Below are 22,305 nucleotides of genomic sequence, written 5' to 3'. Positions count from 1 at the left end.
GTGTCTCACTTAGGTCAGGCAGTTGATATAAACCTTTCCTACAGCATTACATTAATCCTTTCTGTAAAAACCTTCTTAAGTAGATATTTGTATCCTCAATTTAGAGAAGAAACTGAGGCTTAGGCTAAAAAAAATTAACAACTGGCTATCTAATCCTATCTCAAGATCAATTCCTCTAAAACCATTTTAGACTAACTGAGTCATCTGTCTCACAAATAGTAACCCAATGTGCTTGCATTGCTTCTTGTGACATTTGAGGTCACGGTGAGCAGTTTTAACAGCAAGTGGCCATATCAAAGAAGAAATTCTTATATAATGAAGCATTTGGTCAGAAAAACAATATCAGATGGACCATGAGTCAGCACAGTTTTCTTCCCCCAGCACACACTCTGAATCCACTCAATTGGGTTCCTCTGTTAAAACTGCGTCCTGAGCGACATTATTTCACAATTTCTAAGTACAAACAGTTACATTTTGAGTTATGTAATGTTCTCTCTTCTGAAAGAGTTAACTGGACCTTAAAAATCTGCTTTAATACTTGGGGGAAATGCTTATGTTATGGTCTGGGGTTTATAAAAAACAACAGTAATATTTATTTAGAACCCCTGTGTTAGGCACTATACTAAATGATTTCACATGTTAGGAGAGGCAGAATAGCTTAGGCTGTTTATTTGAGAAACAAATCCTGTGTGAGTGGATCATCATTAATATGTAAATTCACTGTATTATTGCTTTACTGGCACATTCCTTTCTTATTTGTCCCTTTCACAACTCAAAAGAGAATCATTCAGGACTGAGTTGTTTGTCATTCCTTTTTGACTAGACAAAAAGCAAAGAAAGAAATAAAGGAAGGCATTTGCTTGTGCTAAGAAAGCCTCCTTTAGGAAGCTGAAAGAGGCTGTAATTAGTTCCAAAATACCATCTTATATCCACTGTGCATATATTTTTCACACAAGAAAATTGAACATTGGAGACCAAAGGACCTGGAATGTAAAATGATGCAGCTAAACTCCATTTAGAAATAGCTGTAATGCAATTCCCAGTTGTTGGATTGATTTGATCTTCTTATCTTGGGAAGAAATTGAACCCTGCAATATCACCAATATTTTCTAACTCCTCTCTGATTATTATTATAAACTGACAGTGATTCATTTTGAGTAATTATTCTGAAAAATGAATTAGATTAAAAAATAATCTTCTTGATTATAGAGGAGCCTAGTCCTTTTTTTTAAATTAGTCTCCTTTTTAGGATGACTGATGATGTCACATTTGACTAACAGTGGATTTCTTACTTGCTAACTATTTGACTTTGCTTTGAAAAAAACTGTATAAGTTAAAGGCCAAATTTTTAATAAAACCCCAATTATGAGTAAAATTCTTCTGGAAGGAAGCAGCATATAATTAGCCAGGAAATCAGAATCAGGGGGCCTGAAATATATTCTTGGCTTAACCATCAGTTATCTTCATGAGCCCAGATGACCTCTCTGGGTCTGATTTCTCTGCATTTGTAAAATGAAGGAGTTCAAAGAGGTGCTCTCTAAGGTCCTTTCCTCTTCGACCATTCTGTTTTTATGTATTACATAATTCTATCTTATGTAAATTAATGGTCTGGTTTCCATGTAGGGCTCTAAAGTAACATTGGAGAGCGATTAGTGGAAAGTGTAAAGAAAGACTAGCTAATAGGGGAAATAATAGTTCCTTTATGTTTCATTGCGTATGGAAAGGTGATCTCAAGAGTAGTGCTTCTTAAATTTTAATTTGCATTCATATCACCCAGGGATCTCGTTAAAATGAAGACTTGGGTAGGATTGAGGAGAGGCCTGAGAATATGCATCATCACTAGCACCTTCCACAGTGGTGTCCTTGTGGCTGGTTCCAGAGCACATTGAGTAGCAAGGCTCTGACTGTAAATCTAAAGTGTATATAAGAATCTGAGGGGTAGTTAAAATTCAGATTCCAGGATTAGCTCTCCAGAAATTCGGAGATTGGGTTGGGGGTCACAAACTCTGAATTCTTAACAAGCATGCTGTGTGATACTGATGCCAGGGGTTCAGAAACCAAAACTAAAATACATTTAAGAATTACTATTATAGAATCATGGAAGGCATTTATCTACCAGCCCTTCTTTGTTTTTTTTTTTAGCATCTTTATTGGAGTATAATTGCTTTACATTGTTGTGTTAGTTTCTGCTGTGTAACAAAGTGAATCAGCTCTACGTATACTTATATCCCCATATCTCTTCCCTCTTGCGTCTCCCTCCCTCCCACCCTCCCTATCCCACCCCTCCAGGCGGTCACAAAGCACTGAGCTGATATCCCTGTGCTATGCAGGAGCAGCCCTTTTAATTCTGTCCAGGTTCTCTTTTCAAACCCAGCCACTGACTAATTTATTGCTGCATTTGTTTTCAGAATAACTTTGTGAAACCAATTCTGTGGTTTGCTTTTATTAGTCTTTTCATTTCATGAATTATCTGTTGTCTAGTTAGAATGGCAGTTGGGTGTGTAGGGCTTTTGGTTTTCTGTCATTGTTTTTAGAAGTCGAAGTTTAGGGGACTTTCTACCTCTTAACAAGTATTTGTGAAGTCACTGTAAAAGTAGCATGCTGTAGTGGAGAGAAGACCATACTAGAAGTAAGAGAGCCCAAGCCCTGATGCCAGTACTGCTAAACATTGATTCATCTGTTTATTCATTCATTCATTCATTCTGTGCTTTTCTCACACCTGAAATTGGGAGATCTTGGGTCTTACCAGTTAAGTTAGTTACTAAATTACTAGTTAAATTAGTTAGATATACTCAACAGCATGCTGATCTAATAGGAGTTGTCAACAATGAAAATAATGATTAGAGTTTAGAGGGGTAAGTACTATAATACACAGAATGCTTTAAAGTTGTCTCTGAAGTTCTTTGCTCCTAAGTAAAATATTGGACCTGTTTCGTTTGTGAGCATAATAGGAGAAAAATATGAGATTAGTATAACTAGAAATAGTATAGATATGACCGTGTACATGTAGTTCAGTTGGGTAATACTGAAAGCATGTTAAATAAACAGTCATTTTCATTTTGGAGGCTATATTAGTCAAGGTTCTCCAGAGAAACAGAGCCAATAGTAAATATAGATGTAGATAGAGATAAAAGGAGATTTATTATAGGAATTGGATCACATAGTTAAGGAGGCCAAGAGGTCCCAGGATGTGCTGTCTGCAAACAGGAGACCCAGGAAAGGCAGTGGTGGAATTCAGTCTGAGTCTGAAAGCCTTAGAATTAGGAGACCAATGGTGTAAGTAGTGGTCTGAGTCAGAAAGTCTGAGAATCAGGAGGGCAAGAGAAGATGGATGTCTCAGATCAACCAGAGAGAGAGGAAGTTCACCCTTCTTCCACCTTTTTGCCCTGTATGGGCCTCCAGTGGGATTGGCTGATGCCTTTCCACATTGGGGAGGGACATCTGCTTTGTTCAGTTCAATTCAAATGCTAACCTCTTCTAGAAACTCCCTCATTGAAACATCCAGAAATAATGTTTTACCAGCTATCAGTGCATCCCTTAGTTCAATCATATTGACACAAAAAATTAAGCATCACAGAGACAGAGGGAAGAAAGGACATCAAAACGTTATGTAAAAAAATTAGAGATAAACCTTGGCATATTACATTTGAAGTTTTAAATAACTTCTACCATGTGATGCAGTAATTTCTCTTCGGTACATCTAGGCCAGGAACTCTCTCTTGCCCTCCACATGTTCATTTACGTTGCTTCATTCAACAAATATTTATTTACTGGTCCCAAATCATATACCAGAAACTGTTCTAGATTCTGGGGATAAAATAGAAAACCATTAAAACAAACTTATCCTCAAGTATATCCCAATATTGTAGTGGGACGTATTCTGAGGAGGGAACAAATAAAAATTAAACTTTTTAGCATACCAGCTGGTAATGGTGGAAAAAGAATAAAGCAGGAAAAGAGAATGGGGCATGTTGGGAGGAGGGTGATGGTAATTTCTTAGGGAGGAAAGGCTTCCTTGAAAATGTGACGTTTGATCAGGGACCTAAAGAAGGTGGAAAGTGAGCTTCGCAGTTCCATGGGTTCTCAGACAGGACATAGAAAGGACAGATGCCGTCATGCATGTGGCAAGTTCAAGGACCAGCAGAAAGATCAATGTGGCTGGATCACAGGGAGCAAAATTGAGGAAACATTGTTTAGAAATTTGTATGCTATACTAAGAATTTTGGCTTTTCCTGTGAGTGAAATGGGGAGCACAAGCAGTTTTAAGTAGATGTATCATGTGCTTTGATTTTCATTTCAAAGGGATCACTGTGGCCCTTGTGTTGAGAATAGATATTAGGAAAGAAAGATGAGTCAGAGAGACAAACTAGAATAGGTGTTGGAAAACTACAGCCCATAGTTCACATCTGGCCAGCTTCCTGTTTTAGTAAATAGTTTTATTGGAACACAGCTACATTCATTAAATTGCATACTGTAGATAGCTGTTTTCACATTGTGGCAGAGGTAAGTAGCTACAACAGGACCTTATGGCCTGCAGTAACTAAAACACTCACTATCTGATCCTTGTGGGTAAAAGTGCACACCGCTGAACCAGAAGGTTATTATGGTAATCTGAGTGAGTGATAGTGATAGCTTGTATTAGGAAAGGAGTAATGGAAATAATGAAAAATGTTCAGACACTGCCTGCATTTTGAAGGTAGAAAGGAAAGAATGTGTTGACAGAGGAAAAGTATAAAAGGCAAAAAGAACAATCAAATCATGAATAACTTTTTTTTTTTTTGGCCTGAGAAGTGGGAAAGACCAGAGTATTGATATACTGATTAATTTTAAGAAGATTGATTTTATTGATTTTTAGAAAAATTGTGGGAAGGGCAGGTTTGGAGGTACGGATCATGAGTTTAGTCTTTGAAATTCTTACATCCAACAGGTATATCTTACTAGAAAGTTGTACATCTAAGTGTAGAGTTCAGAGGGGTCTGAGCTGGTGATATAAATTTGAAAATTTTCAGCATAAAAAAGTCTTGGATGAGATCACAGGGCAGTGATGGTATAAAATCAAGAGGTTTTAAGAGTAGAACTGAGGCTCGAGCTTTTCCAGTGTTTGGAGGTCATGAGATACTGTAAACTCAGCAAAACTGAATGAGGAGAAGCTATAAAAATTGGGAGAGAAAGAAGAGCACATGAAAACCTGGATGCTGAGTGAAGAGAGTATATTAAGGAGACCATCCTCAGCCTTATTAGTACTGCTGGTCTTTTAGATAAGATGAGGATGGAGCATTTATTATTGGCTTAAAATATGGAGGTAGTGATAACCTTGAGGGAAGTTTTGATGGCCTATGGGGTGAAATGCTAATTGGACAGGATTCAAGAGAATGGAAAGAAAGGAACTGAGGACAGCTTATAAAGAAAACTTTTAGTCGTTTTCCTCTAAAGGAGAGCAGATAAGGTAGAAAAAGGATGTGGTACTGAATTTTGTTTTCTGATTTTTTTTTTAAGATGGGAGAAATAGCAGAATGCTTGTATGCCCTTGGAATAATTTAGTCAAGAGGGAAAGTTATAATGTCCAAGACAAAAATTCCTGGAGCAATGTGTTGGAGCAGGTGTACAAGTGGAAGAAATGTCCTTCAGTGAAAACACAGGCTGTTCATTCAAAGTAACAGAAGGGAAGACAGAATGTATAGGCACAGATACAAATAGGTGACTTGATTGTAGCAGCTTGGAATGTTTTCTTCTGTTTGCTTCTTTTTCTCTTTTCTTTTTTTTTTTTTTAGCGTAGGAAGCAAGATCATCAAGCTGAGGGGGAAAATAGAGAAGAGGTCTTGGAGGTATGAGAGGAGAGTGAAGGAGTAGAGGCTATCTAAACATCTTGTAAGAGAGGGTCAAGTGAATAGACTTGGGTGGGGGCATGTATAGCAGAGCTTCTGCAGAATACCAAGGGCTGAGATTCAAAACAAATAAAAAATTATGATAATAATGTAAAATGAAAAATATTCTAAATATCCAACAGAAGGATAATAGATAAATGATGGCTTAGAACTTTCAGTAAATGGACCCTTGTGCAACTATTAAAATAATTTTGTAATATGCTTAGTAACAGGGAAAAATCCCTTCAAACAATGTTTGAGGAAAGCTCTTTATGTTCTAGACTGTTATTATGAGAATTTGACAAATGGCATAGATAGTAAGACTCCAAAGACACATTGCTGGGACGTGATGGCATGGATTACACTTCAGGTCTATCTGATTTTAACTGATTACCACACAGCTTAAATTTACATTTTATTTTAAGTACCTACCTCACATGGTTAATTGAAGTTTAGCCTTTATTCTTTTTAACCTACAAATTAAAAAAAAATAAACTATTACATAGATATGTATCCCCAATCTTCTTGAATAATTGTTTCAACAGATTGTTTCAATAATTGTTTCAACAGAAATATATAACTTTTAATGTAACTAATATCATTTATTTCTGACATTCCAAGTCATCACTCTGAACTGCATTTTTGTGAAAGCTATTTCTGTCATTCAACACATAACCCTTACCTTTGTCAACACTTTCATCAGCCAGCTCTTTGTCTTTTGAAGATTTAACTATTCTGACGAAGTCTTCATGTAAATCACCAACGTCTTTAACATGCTAATTTATTCTTTGAAAATAGTATATAAAGTGATAGAATTACGGGAGTTTCTTTGAATGCAAGAAGCCTGTACAACTAAACAGAATAAATTTTAGGCATAGGTGAATCAAGAAACAAAACCCAAATTTAGTGTGGGTCACTCCTCTGTGATGATTTCTTTAGCAAAAATGGTTTTAAGTTTCAGATTTTATTCTCAAAAGACTTTCAGGTTTTCTACACATATGTTACTCGTCGTAACAAATGGCACTTAGATGATCTTACCTAGTCCTATGACCATAAATAATATTTACCTCCATGCTGATGACTCCCAAATTTGTATCTTTTGTCCAGATCTCTTCTATAAGCTTCAGTCACATATATTCAGCTGTCTTCCTGACATCGCCCCTAGGGTAATTCAAACATAATACATTCAAAACAGATCACTTACGATTTTTGCTACCTCTACTGTGAGAACAAAGATGATTCTCATCAGACTGTTGACATTCCAGGAAATGTTGACATCACTCTGAAAGGACGCACAGTTATTTTCAAGGACCCCAGAGAAACTCTGTGGAGGAACTTCAGGCACATCAATGTAGAATTCAGTCTCCTTGGAGTGAAGAGACCCCAGCATTGACAAATAGTAGGGAAATAGAAAGGAAGTGGTTACTGTTCACACTATCTATAGTCATGCATAGAACATGATCAAGGGTGTCACAGTGGGCTCCTGTTACAAGATGAGATTTGTGCCACTTGCCCATCAACCTCATTATGTAGAACGGGTCTCTTGTTGAAATTAGAAATTTCTTGGTTGAAAACTACATCTGCAGGGTTTGCATGAGGCAAGGTATTCTTTGTTCACTATCTTGAGTCCAGAATGATGAGTTAATCTTGAAGGAAACAGTACTAAACATGTATCAAATTTAGCTATTTTGACTCAGCAAGCCAGAACAGTTATAAATGAGAATATCAGAAAATTTGGAGATGGTGTCTATGTTTCTGAAAAAGGAAAAGTCCAGCAGGCTGATGAATAAAGTCTAAGAGTTGTCTATCTATGGAAACAGTAAGATGCCCGATGACTCCTAAGACCTTCTTGTGATATTTTAAAGATGCGATAAAAGCCTCTGTTGAAAAAACCCAGATCATCTGGTTACTCTATCCACAAGCTGTTGTTTGTTTTTACAATGGAACCATCACTTGCTCAAGCCAAGAATCATCCTTAATTCATCTTTCTCTGTAAACTGTTTTTGCTCAGTTTCAAGTTTGTTAGTTCTACCTCTGAAATACATGTCTATTCAATCCACTCTTCTTTGCCTCCCCTGCCCCTCTCTAGTCCAAGCCCCAATCATCTCTAGCCTGTGTTACTGTTAGTATTCTAATTAGTCTGAGGACTTTCTCATTTCTTCCTTCTAAGTTCTCCACAAAACAAATATTTTTGAAAAACCATTCAGATCACATCACTTCCCTACTTAAAACCTCTTAATGGTTTTCTGTTGTGCTCAAATAAAATCGAAACTCCTTATCCTGATTTATAAGATACTGCATGCTTTAACTCTTGTCTGGGTTTTCACCCATTGTACTCCCCCTAGCTTTTTCTTCAGTTGCATTGTTCTTTGTCTTCTTTGAAGACATGGAGCCTTTCTAGCCTTAGATCCTTATATCCACTCTCACCTCTATCTGGACCACTTTCCCATGGCTCTTCTTATTCCTTAGATCTCAGATGAAATGTCACACCCTGAGAGAGGTGTTTCTTGACCATCCTATCTGGAATACATTCCCCACTTTGAACTTTTTTCTGTCAAAACATCTGCTTACTTCTCCTACAGAACCTACTATATAACCTTTGGGTGTTTTGCTTATTCATGTATTTCATTGCTTATTTTGTGTCTCACCAATTTATAGTTTGTCACTGAAGCCCCAGTGTCTGTCACATATCAGATTCTTAATAAATAATTTTTGAATAAATGAGGGAATATGCTATTTTCACTCCTTGCAGAAGCTTTAGTTCACTTTCATAGTTTGAGTCCATTAGTTACCACATGTGTAATCAATTGATATTTAGATTACAGGTGATAATTGCCTTCTTAACACTGCCCTATTTTCTACTTTTAGCCTGAAAAGATCTGTTTTAAGCAATTTCTAGAGCCCTTTGGTATATCACACTTCTAAATCTTTGTCTTCTTTTGTCGCAGATAATTCCAATGGATATTTATAAGAAACCCATTTAGCTGGATATCCCCAGCTGTTTCTCATTTTCACTCAGGTTCTTACCTCTGGGTAAATGTTTCCCTATTTTAACCACCTCTGAACAATTTTAATATCACACAAATCAAAATGCAAATTTACAAAGCAAAAGAGGTTTCTTTATCCTCCTTCCACCATTTGCACAGGCTGTCTACATAAATTTGCTGAAGGTAGTAAAGATAAGACAAAACATAAGTTGGAATCAGGGGGAAAAGGGTTTAATCCAAAAAACTCATCTCAGGTGACTGAAATCACAGCATGAGTCAGTGCATTTATTAAGATGCTGCCTAGCCAGCTGAGATAGATCATATTTTTATATCATCAACCATGCCTTTGGCAAATAAACATGACCATAGGCTACTCAATTTTATTTTAGAGATGCCGTTTTCAAACTTTCAGTGATCTTTACCACAGGTTCCAGAATTCCACAGAAAGGCATAATCAGAAATCATATCATGTCATATCTCCAACTTCTGAAATAGAAGTCATTAAAATTGTCTTTGGAGATTTAGTGAATTTATGCATAAAACCTCTACTTGGTTATCCTTTTGTGTCATAGAGAGCACTAGCAGTGTTTCCTTTCAGTTTCTCCCCTAGAGTCTGGTGGGCCAAGTGGACAGGGTCAGAGTGACCAGCTAATGCTGGTCAGTATACTGGCCCGTATTACCCCATGGAACACTTCCCCAGAGTTAGAAACATGTTTAATTCTCTATCTCATTTAACCTTCTTTTATCGATCAACAGGCTCTAAAGGACCTATAGAACTTGTATTTGTCACAAATCTATATCAGCTATGTCTATATCTTAGCCACAGGATAGGGAAGAACAAATTGTAAGTTCAGAAATGTATTAGAAAAATGAAAGTAGCTATTCCCATTGCCAGAGGGGAGCCGGCTCTGCAAAGACAGAAAGTGGAGGATAAAACAGTCCTTTTACTCCTCCCCTCCTCTCTTATTCAGTCCACAACATCATAATTCCAGCAATAGAAACAACCAGATAATTTTTCAGGAGTTCTGAGCAAGCGTGTTTGTTTCTCACTTTCTTACCTACATGTTAGAAAAAAAATCAAGTTTCCCTTAGAGGGAATGCCAGTGTAACATGTGGCCACCCAGCTGGTATGTTAGGCAGTAACATGACCAGTTGGAAAAGGACAAAGGCATACTTGCAATTTTCTGCAGGACTTTCTAGTTTTCCTTTAAGCCTAGAGAAGGAGGAAGCAGATATCTGGGATGTGATCTGGCTTAGCACCCCACAACAAAGTCTATCCAGTTGGGTAAAATAGTCCCAGAAAATGGGGAGGAAAGGGAGCAGTTATGCCTCTGCAGTATCCACAATGCTGTGAGACTGAAGAGAGGGTGCCCAGGTGGGTATCTGAAGACCACTGAATATATCACATGGCAAAATAGTAGTCTCCCTAGTCAGACTAGGTAAGAGCGCTATTAGCCTGATAAATCCAGAAACAAGTCATAGGCTTTATTTACTATAGATGTCAGCAGCTGATGGCAGCTGGGCATTAGGGCAAGAGATACTAACACTGGAACCCACGGTATTTCACAAGCACCTACATACAAGGAAACTGAAGTCAGAGTAGTGGATATTATCATGTCAGCAGAGTATGTAGTATGAGAAAATTGAAGCATAGGACAGAACTCTGAATTTTGAATCAAGGGCACCAAAAGAAAAGAGTAATCTGAATAAGGAGTGATCAGATGTGTTGACTGCGACCAACTAATGATTAAAAATCTCCATTGAACTTGAAATTTGAAAGTCATTAGTGACCATTAATAGAAACAGATTCTGTGAAGAGGAGAAGACTCAAAGACAGAGTGGAGGAGCTGGTAAGTGAGAGTAAAGGGTGGATGAGGAAATAGAGGTATCAGCTGTAGTCCTTTCAATAAATTTGACAATGAATAGCAGAGAAATCAGGTAAACTTAGAGAAGAAAGTGGAGTAAGACAATGTTGTTTTTTGTTTGTTAAATCATTTGTTTTAAGGAAGAATACTGAGCATGTTTCATTGTCTAGGGAAGGAAGCAGAACATAGGGAGAGGAGGTAGCCCTTAAACATCTCATTGAATCCTTACAATTTACTGAGGTAGAATATGTTTCCCCCATATTGGGAATAGAGACTGATTGATTTAAAATCCTCATTCTACCACTTATAAGCTATGTGACTTTTGATCAATTGTTGGTTTTTTTGCGGTACGCGGGCCTCTTACCGCTGTGGCCTCTCCCACTGCGGAGCACGGCTCCGGACGCGCAGGCTCAGCGGCCATGGCTCACGGGCCCAGCCGCTCTGTGGCATGTGGGATCTTCCCGGACCGGGGCACGAACCCGTGTCCCCTGCATCGGCAGGTGGACTCCCAACCACTGTGCCACCAGGGAAGCCCTGGTCAATTGTTTAACCACTTGAGCCTCAGTATCCTTATTCATGAAATTTGATTGAGAATGATGATCCTTGGGGGATAAAGTCTTCTTCATAGGGTTGTTATAAGTTAACGTTTATAAAGTGTTTAGAATCCCATGGTGAGCAATATATAAGTGTTTGTAAAATAAAATAAATCTCTGATTTTAAAGCACATATTCTTTCCACTCCACCAGTCCAAACTACATATCAGTTTGCTGACTCCCCTCTTGGAAGTGATAATATATTTTCCCAGGGCAAAATAAGCAATTATAATTCTTGTAATGCTATAATTCAAATAAATAGAATTTTGTGGACTATTAAAGAAAGTAATGACCATGCATCATAGTAGAACCTGGAATATATTTTCTTATAGAAGCAAAAACAAGTATCAAATATTTCTTGTGATATAGGTTGGAGATGGCTTGTTGGTTAAAAACAGGAAATGGAAGAAAGATAACACCTTCCAGTGAGTTATCAGTGAAATGGGTTCTCCATTCCTATTTACCTGGTTCAGTTTAATTGCTAAATAACTGGAAATACACCTACAAACCACAGCAGAAGAGCATCTGAATAGTCGAGTGAGAGGGCAGAGAAAATTGCCCTTCTGCCATGAAACTTTACACTATAATCATCACTGAATTATAGGGACAGGAGGTGATTTCTGAGTAACTGAAATAATTTGAACTTGTGTTAGACTCTTGTTTTTGCCTGTTATCTTTGTTTGGACTGCTGACAACATATATTTTTTATAAAACCCAAAGATTCTGCCTCCTCGGCCAAGTTTGTAAGTACTTTTTACTATTCATGTTTTCCTTACCAGCTGAGTTCTTATATGCAGAAATACTTAGAAAATTAAAAAACATAAAACATAATATTTATTTTTGTTGTACTGTTATTTTCTCTTTAGGAACTCTACTGGTCCAAGAGGTACTAATTTTACTATGAATTAATCTGAAAGTAGGAAACACCTTGGGATATTACCTAATCTTGGAAAATGAGATGGTTTTCTGGCATCTGAAATATCTGTTCAGACTGCAGGAACTATAAGGGTCAAGAGAGAGAGAAGAGGAACTGGTTAAGAAAATAAGTAGAACTTTGAGTGAATTCAGTGTTTTTATATTCTGGAAAATCTCTTAAATGCCTGACACATGTTCAATAACTCCTAATAATAATTCCTGAATGTCTGATTTGACAGTACAGAGATGAGCACACATACATCATTTTTTCACTGACATCCTGAATAGAATAATTTCATTAAAAAGCCATAATATTTAAACTTTACACATCATTGCTCAAGAGTAAGAACACATTAATGACTTTAATGAATTAGTTGTGTTCATGAATTATTACCTGGAATATATATATTTCAAATTTCTGCATGTATGTGTTTAAACAAGATATAGTAAGTTCTTAACAGTTTAGTGTGTGAGTGTACTTGGTGTGAGTTAGGACAATCTTCTGTTTATGCTTCCAGTTTACTCTTCACCTTGTTCCATTCTCAAAAGTCTAACCTGTGGGGGACTCATCAAAGCATTTCCTTACCCTCTGGTTTCTGCTTGGGTTTGGTCAACAGGCTGTACCAATAGGAGATCAAAGGAGAGAGGAGACTGATATAGGGGTATTAATTCCCCTGGATGTCTCTCTGCCAGTTTGTGACCAGTGTCCCTTTTGGCTGTTACTTCCATTGAGAAGCCTTCTCCGTATAGCTATCCTCTTTAGGTTCCAGTACTAGCTTGCTCCCATTAGACCTAGAGGGTAGTACTTTTTCCCTGTTATAACTAGCCTCAGTGTATTACACTATTTATTAATGACCTTGGTCCACCCTTGGAAATAATCTCTTTATTAAAATCTCCTCAAATAACATTTGAATGATCCACCTGTTTCCTGACTGAGCTGTTACACTATAGGAAATGGATTTCCCAGAGTACTTAGTTGTGGTGTAATAATCTTCGGTGCCAGCATCATCTCTTGTCTGCTTTGTTGCAGTAGCTTCCTGTTGTTCTTCCTGCTGCATCTACTCTTGTTCCACTAAAGTCTATCTCCTACACAGCAACCAGAGTGATCTTGTTAATGTAAGAAAGATCAGGGCTTCCCTGGTGGCGCAGTGGTTGAGAGTCTGCCTGCCGCGGAGCGGCTGGGCCCGTGAGCCATGGCCGCTGAGCCTGTGCATCCGGAGCCTGTGCTCTGCAACGGGAGAGGCCACAACAGTGAGAGGCCTGCGTACCGCAAAAAAAAAAAAAAAAAAAAAAGAAGAAAGATCAAATCATTTCTCTGCTCAAAGCTCTTTGAAGGCTTTAAATCTAAAAGTCCAAGACATCTCCATGGCCTCAGGACCCTAATAATCTTCCCCAATCCATGGCTTGCTTACCTCCCTTCTCTGATCTCCTCTACTAGTAACGTGCTCCCATGTACCACTGCTCTAGACCTTTCATTGTTTCTTGAGCACACCAGCCACGCTTCCTATTAAGGATCAGCACATTTGGTATTCCTGCTGCCGTTAATGTTCTTCCTCATGGGTTTAGCTTCTACATTGAGACCTTTCTGTACACCCTATTCAAATGAAACTCCATCTTGCCTTAGGCTTGCTTACATAGTATTTTTCTTTTTTTTCCTCCAAAGTGCTTATCATGAACTAGCATACTTATTTTATGCCATGTCTTCATTAAAAAAAAAAAATTACTTGCATAAAAACTGGTTTATTTCTGTTTACCCCTATACTCTGAATGCCTCAAACACTGCCTGGCACTTAGTAGAAACACACTATATAGTGACTTAATGAGTGAGTGGGTACATATTACTCACTGAAGGTCAGTCACATTTTATTCAGGTCACAGTGACTTTAGTTGCAGTGTTAGAACTGATTTAATTAATTAAATCAATCATGTAAGAAATTATTAAAACAGTTCTATGCTAAAAATTTCATTGCTCTCTGAGACTTACATCTGTTTAATGTACACAAATAAATAAATTACACGTCTTAATTTACTCTTAAATCAATAGAATAACGTAAGTAAAGTGAATCAGCAGGCCTAAATTTTTGAACTAGCTCTGCTAGCAACTTATATTGCAAAACCTAAGGCAAAGTCACTTTAATTTCTATGCACTCCAGTTTCCTTAGCTATAAAATTAGGCAAAAGATTAGATGATTCTTAGGGTCCATTATTCCCCTGAAATTCTAAGAGGTGGTGGTTATATAATATACCTTTTGAGAATATGTTTATATATTTTAAAGTGTCATCTGAAATTATAGTGTAATCAATGTAATCAATCAGTGTAGGGATCACTAATAAGTGACAACTACAGGAAGCACATATAACATTATCATTTGTCTTTCATCTTCTTTACTAACAATATATCACTATGTCTTTTTCTGGAGAATAACAATGGATAAAATAATCAGGGGACTACTGACCACAGATAATCCATTGATTGAGACAGAAGTATAATTTTTTTAAATTGAAGTATAGTTGATTTACAACGTTGTGTTAGTTTCAAGTGTACAAAACTGATTCAGTTATATATATATATATATATGTGTATATATTATTTTCCAGACTCTTTTCCCTTATAAATTATTACAAGATATTGAGTATAGTTCCCTGTGCTATATAATAGGTCCTTATTGTTTATCTATTTTATATATATTATTGTGTATATTTTCATCCCAAACTCCGTATTTATTCCTCCCCCCACTTTCCCCTTTGGTAACCATAAATTTATTTTCTGTCTGTTCGTCTATTTCTGTTTTATGAATAAGTTCATTTATATCATTTTTTTTAGATTCCACATATAAGCGATATTATATGATATTTGTCTTCCTCTGTCTGGCTTACTTAGTATGATAATCTCTAGGTCCATCCATGTTACTGTTAATGGCATTATTTCATCCTTTTTATGGCTGAGTAATATTCCATTGCATATCTATACCACATCTTCTTTATTGGTTCATATGTCAGTGGACATTTAGGTTGCTTCCATGTCTTGGCTATTGTAAATAGTGCAGCAATGAACACTGGGGTGCATTTATCTTTTTGAATTATAGTTTCCTCCAGATATATGCCCAGGAGTGGGATTGCTGGATCATATGGTAACTCTAGTATTATTTTAAGGACCCTCCATACTGTTCTCCATAGTGGCTGCACCAATTTGGGACCAAAGTATAATTTTGAGTTTACTGCTGTCACCAATATATTGAGAATATATTGAAATATATATGAAATATGTTATGACAGATGAGATGTGTGAGAATTTCAGATTATACTACAGTATTTTCATCTTTGATATTCCTAGAAATGTATCCATCTCACAGATTTCCAAATCCAAGAAAAGATTTTAAATGGTCTCAAATGAGTACTTCAAATTGAAATGAACCTTTTATGTATGACATATTTTTAACCTTTAGGATTCAAACTGGACTCCTGAAAAATTTATGTAAAATTTGTAGAAGTTTCCAGATGATTCTCCTTATCTCTTTATATATCTGAAAATACAAAGTCACAAATTTTTAAATTTTTCTCAGTGTCTGCATTGTGCCAGCCTAGCAAAAATCAGATGCTATTTATCACTTTTGAATTTTCACCACCAGAAATGTCATTAATTTTAATGATAAAATCCTGTTATACCTTGCATTGAGTTGACCTTTTATGCTCTCAGACAAAATGTGCCATATAACCATAAGGTGGTATTATTGTTATTTGGAAATGAAATAGAACTTCTTATCCTTTTATAATAGGATGACAGACAAAAAAACTTGTATATTGTAATTTTTTTCTCTGCAAATTTTGAGTGCAGTTTTGAGAATGAATATTTCCTATATCTATCTATCTATCTATATATATATTTAAATTTTCTTTGAAATCACTGGAAAGTAAAAACAAATACACATAATTATTTATAGGCTTCTATCAGGTAGATAGAGATCATGCTTTTCTTACGTTTGTTGTTTTATCTGCCTCAATTATTTTCAATAAAATTAGAAGTAAAATCATTAGTTATTAATATACTCGGCCCCATAAATGTGTTTTATCCCCCTACAAAATAAGCTTTTCATCCTGTATCAATTCATCTTTATTATGAAACTAAAATTCTCAACTGAGTAAAGAATTCAGTGTCTGCTTGTCAGACTTTTGGATAGTGGAAAATTCTCTTGTTCAGAAAACAAAGAACTCACAATTTCTAGGCTCTTAGAGCTTGATGATATTTGTTTCCATCATGCCATTTTACTTATTGTACAATACATAGGAGAATGCTTTCTACTGGCTTCAAACGTAGCCTTATAACAGGCATGGTTCAAAGAAAAGGCTCTCTACATGCATCACAATTTCTTCCTTGCTGCTGCTGTTTCGTATACACTTAGGTGGTACATCCATCCTCATTAGGAATCACTCTTCCTTATGGACAGACTATTCTCAACAATCAGCAAAGCCAGTTCTTCTCTTGGATTTAAAATATCCTCGCGACATTCATTCTCAGTGTTTTTCTTTTCTGTGGTCCCCAATTAACACCATCTTTTTTTTTAAAGCATAATATCGCCTACATTTATTTATGTCAATATAATCTAACAGACTTTATGGGTAGGAGGAAGCAGGCATTACAAAAGGCAACATTAAAGGAGGGCGTTGCCAAGTAAGCACTGGATTTAAATAGTAGAATTTCAAAAGAGCAGCTCTTAAAGAAGTATGTTTAATCATTGTTAGCAGCTTAGAGCAAAATTATTTTATACTCCTAGTCACCTACCATTTAATATTTATAAAGCACATTTCTACCTTTCATGAAGCTTAAATATTCTATGATTATTATTTCTATAATTTCCAAAAGCCCCCTCAGAGAAAGTATACTGCAAGTTAGAAAATTACCTGATACGGGAAAGGGAACAGTGACACATATATCTGAGAGATTGTGTGATACAGTGGGGTAAAAGTAATTAACTAGGAGATAGGCAATATGGGTTGCACTTTGGTGTCTGTCACTTGCTACATTTGTGACTGAGCAAATTCTATGGTTCTTATGTTTTTTAGTTTTCATACCCGGCAATGAAAGAAATATCTGTCTTGTTCCACCTTTTATGTTATTTGAGAGTTTATTGATAATGTGTGTGAAAGTGCTTTCAAAAGATGAAATATTTTAAAGTATTGTCTTCAAACATCCTTTAAAACTTTGAATTCCTATCTATATACCACTAAAGAATCAGCTTTCTCTTCCCTTCCACCAAAAAAAAACAAAAACAAAAAAATTGCTCCCACTTTGGAAAGAATATAAACAGTTGAAAACTCCTCATGGCTCCCCACAATTCCAGGCTCTCTCTACTTTTATCTATTGATTTTTTTGGGTCAGATTTTGTATCAAATGTCTCATGCCACTTTAAAAAATCTTAAATGATAGTGTCACCAATAAACAATAATAACAAAACTGCTTGACTGTTGATGTCAAGATACTCATACCCAATTCCACTGTATCTTAACCCAGATATATCTCAGAATAGCCCTTTTTAAGCTTGTGATCCATTAGGCTCAAGCCCAATACTCATTCCCTATGCAAAAATATCCTTTTTTTTTTAAGCTCCTTTAATTTTTCACTCAAACCATCCATTAGATAGGCCCATTTCTTCCTTGTAATAGCTCCTGTTTTCATGATCACAAACTTTATATAGCATCACATTTTGTTTACTGGACTACAACAACAGCTACTACTACTGCTACCGTTACTACTTTTTTTTACTACTCAGTGCCTTGTTTTCTCCTGTATAAAAAAGGGATGGTAAAACCAGTGCCTAGAATTTTTATTTGGGTTAAGTTAGCAAATAAAAAATAATATACACATAAATTCTTTGAAGAAAGGAGCATATGGTATTTCAGGTATACTTCTATATTCCCTGCAGTATTTAACACTAAAGTCATTTTCTACCTATGTACATAGTATTTATCCTTTGAATACACTGAATACCAGATAGCTAAAACATTTGTCTGTGCTCATAAGTATTATATACACATGTATATGTGTGTATTTCCATATGTATGTGTATACATATAGTATTAATGCATATTTTGTTCAATTTCTTACTTTCCAGTAAGTAGTACTAAGTACTAATTACTATTCAAAAGAACTCTGAGAGGTAGATGTTACAACCCTCATTTCACAGAGGAGAAAACACTGGCTTCAAGATGTTATAACTTTCTTGGAACTACTTAGCTTAATAGTGCAGAACAAGATTCCAAACACAGGTTCTTCTCTTATAAGTAAATGCTGCTTACACCACTTCATCTAATTGTCAGACACTGTTTTAGCCAAAGATGATAGAGTTGTAATTTAGAATAGCCTCCTGCATTCTAGTCTCCTTTCCCGTGCCCAAGCCTGAGAGGAGTTCCTTCATCAACTATTTGGGTTGGATGAGACATCATTTCCCCACTTTGGAAACTTGAGCAGAGTATGGCCAATTCCATTCTCCACTCTAAAAACGTACGTGACTTCTCCTACCTTAAGTCTAGTGATCAAACGTCTTTGAAACACCCTTCACCCGACCCAAGCATTATTAGCTTACAGTAAGTTTATTCCTTTGTGATTTGAGTCAAGAAGATACTTCTTGAGAATGCAAGAATCCCTTCGTATCAGTTTAAAAATGTTTTAACAAAATTGGTGAAATTCTGTTATCTTTTTGTATTACAACATAAAATTGGCACCAGTATGCCAAATGACCACAAATGATCACAAATTAATTAGGAAAGTTGATGACCCAATTCGTTCCTCTGGCCCATGATACTCTCAGTATTTTAGAAGTGTGCTTTTCTCGATCATCCATGAATTATTACATTATTGTACTAAATAAAGTCACATTTTCTTAGATATTTCAGAAATATGCCTTATAATGTATTTTAGGTAGAAGGTTCTTGCATTCATGGCTGCCTGTTTCCTGAAATTTAATAGTTATTCACCTTAATCGTGTAAATTCAATGTTCTGTAAAGTAAATTTACTTCAAATGAAGAACACTTTTCTGTAAACATCCATGTGTATCACTTTCATTCTCTGCTGAGGCTGGCTTTATTGCTCTAAGCAAATATTCCCTGATTTTATTTGTAAAATATTTCTGAAGAAACAAAGGTGGTTTTGAACTTATTTTCATTTTTTCCCCTTTTACTGAGATTATGGCGACTTTGAACAGTTCTCAGATGAATTTCACCTTTCCTTTTTGTCTATTTCAAAGAAAGGGAGCCTTTGAAGAACACTTTTTTCTTTTTTAATATATCTAAAGCTTCTGTTACATAAAAATGAAATTTCCATTTAATACTTTGGGCTTTCACTGAATAGACTATGTTCAGTGGAGACAGAGGAAAACAAACTTACTTTTAACGATTCCTATTGTCCATGGGGACCCATGTCCTGTCACTTGTCACTCTTCTGCTCTGCTCACAATAGGGACACAGTAGGACCTCAATTCAAGCACAGTTTGCCGTGGGCATGAGGACTCTGAATGTGCACAAAGTTGATGCCATTTGCCCTTCAATTTCATAAGTCACAGTTTCCTGGAGGAAGTACTATGGGAGAAGAATATGGGGTCATGAGAAGCTGAATTCTACTTCACCTCTTCTCTCCCCTTCCAAACATACCTAACAAGGGTTACAGAGAGAATGCTTTCAGTCTTTTGCTGTGGTGGTTATCAAAAGCTTGAGCCTGCTTCTTCACTCTTCAGAAAAGAAACAAAATGTAAGAACTATTATTATGGGATGCAGTAGTCATGCTATAGCTATCATACAGTTTCTGGGAATAGCTTCCTGTTTTTCCTCTTTGATTAAACAAATGTATCAATATATATCAGGTTATGTCTAAGAGTGAGATTTTTTGTTCAGTGGCAATTCTACCTCATATGCCAGCAGAATATATACAACATGGTTTGATTTTAGAAATTAAAATATGATGGGCTATTTTTAAATTTTTCATGGAATATAGTTGATTTACAATGTTGTGTTAGTTTCAGGTGTACAGCAAAGTGAATCAGTTATGCATATATATATATATGTATATATATCCACTCTATTTTAGATTCTTTTCCCATATAGGCCATTAAACAGTACTGAGTAGAGTTCCCTGTGCTATACAGTAGGTCCTTATTAATTTTCTATTTTATATACAGTAGTGTGTACATGTCATTCCCAGTCTTCCAATTTATCCGTCCCCACCCCTTACACCCTGGTAACCATACGTTTGTTTTCTGCATCCATAACTTTCTTTCTGTTTTGTAGGTTAGTTCATTTGTACCATTTTTTTTTAAGATTCCACATATAAGCAATATCATATGATATTCGTCTTTCTCTGACTCACTTCACTCAGTATGACAATTTCTAGGTCCATCCATGTTGCTGTAAATGGCATTATTTCATTTTTTTAATGGCTGAGTAATATTCCATTGTATTTATGTACCACATCTTCTTTATCCATCCCTCTGTTGATGGACATTTAGGTTGCTTCGATTTTATCTTGAAAAGAAAAGGCACTACAACTTGCAAGGGAGAGTAGACCTTGTAAGCAGGACACTTGGTGGTAAGTTTCAGGAGACCTACTAATTAATTTTAAAATTCTGCTGAATAATGGCAGTACTTCACACAAATACATAGCAATGTAAAAATAAGAACTTTTAATTGGCTAAAACAATCTTGAGAAAAAAAGAACATAGCTGGAGGTATCATGCTCCTTGATTTAAGACTATACTACAAAATTACAGTAATCAAAACCATACGGTACTGGTACAGGAACAGACACATAGGTTAGTGGGACAGAATAGAAAGCCCAGAAATAAACCTACATACTTACGGTCAATTAATCTACAGCAAAGGAGGCAAGAATATACCATCGAGAAAGGATAGTCTCTTCAGTAAGTGGTGCTGGGAAAACTGGACAGCTACATGTAAAAGAATGAAATTAGAACATTTTCTCACAACATATAAAAAATAAACACAAAATGGATTAAAGATCTAAAACTAAGACTGGAAACCATAAAACTCCTAGAAGAGAACATAGACATAATACTCTTTGGCATAAATTATCACAATATTTGTTTGGATCCCTTTCCTAAGGCAAAGGAAACCAAAACAAAAATAAACAAATGGGACCTAATTACAAGGTTTTGCACAGCAAAGGAAACCATCAACAAAATGAAAAGACAGCCTACCAAAAGGGAGAAAATATTTGCAAAATGATATGACCTAGAAGGGGTTAGTATGCAAAATATATAAGCAGCTCATATAACTCAAAATCAAAACACAAAGAACCTGATTAAAAAATGAGCAGAAGAGCAGAATAGACATTTCTTCCAAAGAATACATACAGATAGGCACATGAAAAATGCTCAGCATCATTAATCATCATAGAAATGCATTTATTAAATTCCATTTAGAAGTTTAACCTTTTCAAAAAACACCTGGGTTAATTTTACTGGGTTTCCCCTCTTTATTCTTAGTCACGTCTCCCCTCACACTTCACACAACCTTTAACTATTTTGAATATGGAATAACTTTTTGTTTTATGATGCTACATATCATGAGACTCTGTTGTACATAAAATATGCTGGAAAAGAACTCTGTAGTTCATTATGTTAGTACAGAAATAGCAAAGTATTTTTTAGAGTATTCCTACGATAAACCAAACCTAAGCATTAGAGAGTGCCCATGAGTGGTTCCTCTCCAGTTCTGTAGAGCCAATGAGTCCCAACACCTAAGCAGAAACCTGAGGAAGAGAAAGTGTGTGTGTGTGTGTGTGTGTGTGTGTGTGTGTGTGTGTGTGTATTGCCCATATTCATGTGAGGAGGAAGGTGTTTTGAGGTAGTGGTGGAGGATGCTTTTTGGTCCATGGAAAGGCAGTACTGCAGGTGGCTATGGGACCTTTGAGTCTGAACTCAGGCTGACTGGATTTTTAATCTCAGATCCACCACTCACATAGAGACCTTGGCCAAATAACTCTGAAACCATTTCTTGTGTAAAATGGAGGTAACTGGAATATATATTACACGGATTAGTTGTTGGAAAAATCTTGTTAAAATGATTAACAGA

At 36.1% G+C, this 22,305-nt stretch overlaps 1 pseudogene; it reads left to right on the top strand.

Moving 5' to 3' along the window:
* The window catches only part of LOC132430509 (large ribosomal subunit protein uL6 pseudogene), a 189,918-nt pseudogene extending 182,264 nt beyond the window's left edge, over nt 1-7,654 (top strand).
* Nucleotides 7,655-22,305: the final 14,651 nt, after the last annotated feature.

Source organism: Delphinus delphis, chromosome 9 (assembly GCF_949987515.2).
Source record: "Delphinus delphis chromosome 9, mDelDel1.2, whole genome shotgun sequence".
Lineage (NCBI taxonomy): Eukaryota > Metazoa > Chordata > Mammalia > Artiodactyla > Delphinidae > Delphinus > Delphinus delphis.
This window is presented reverse-complemented; position numbering and strand designations above follow the sequence as displayed.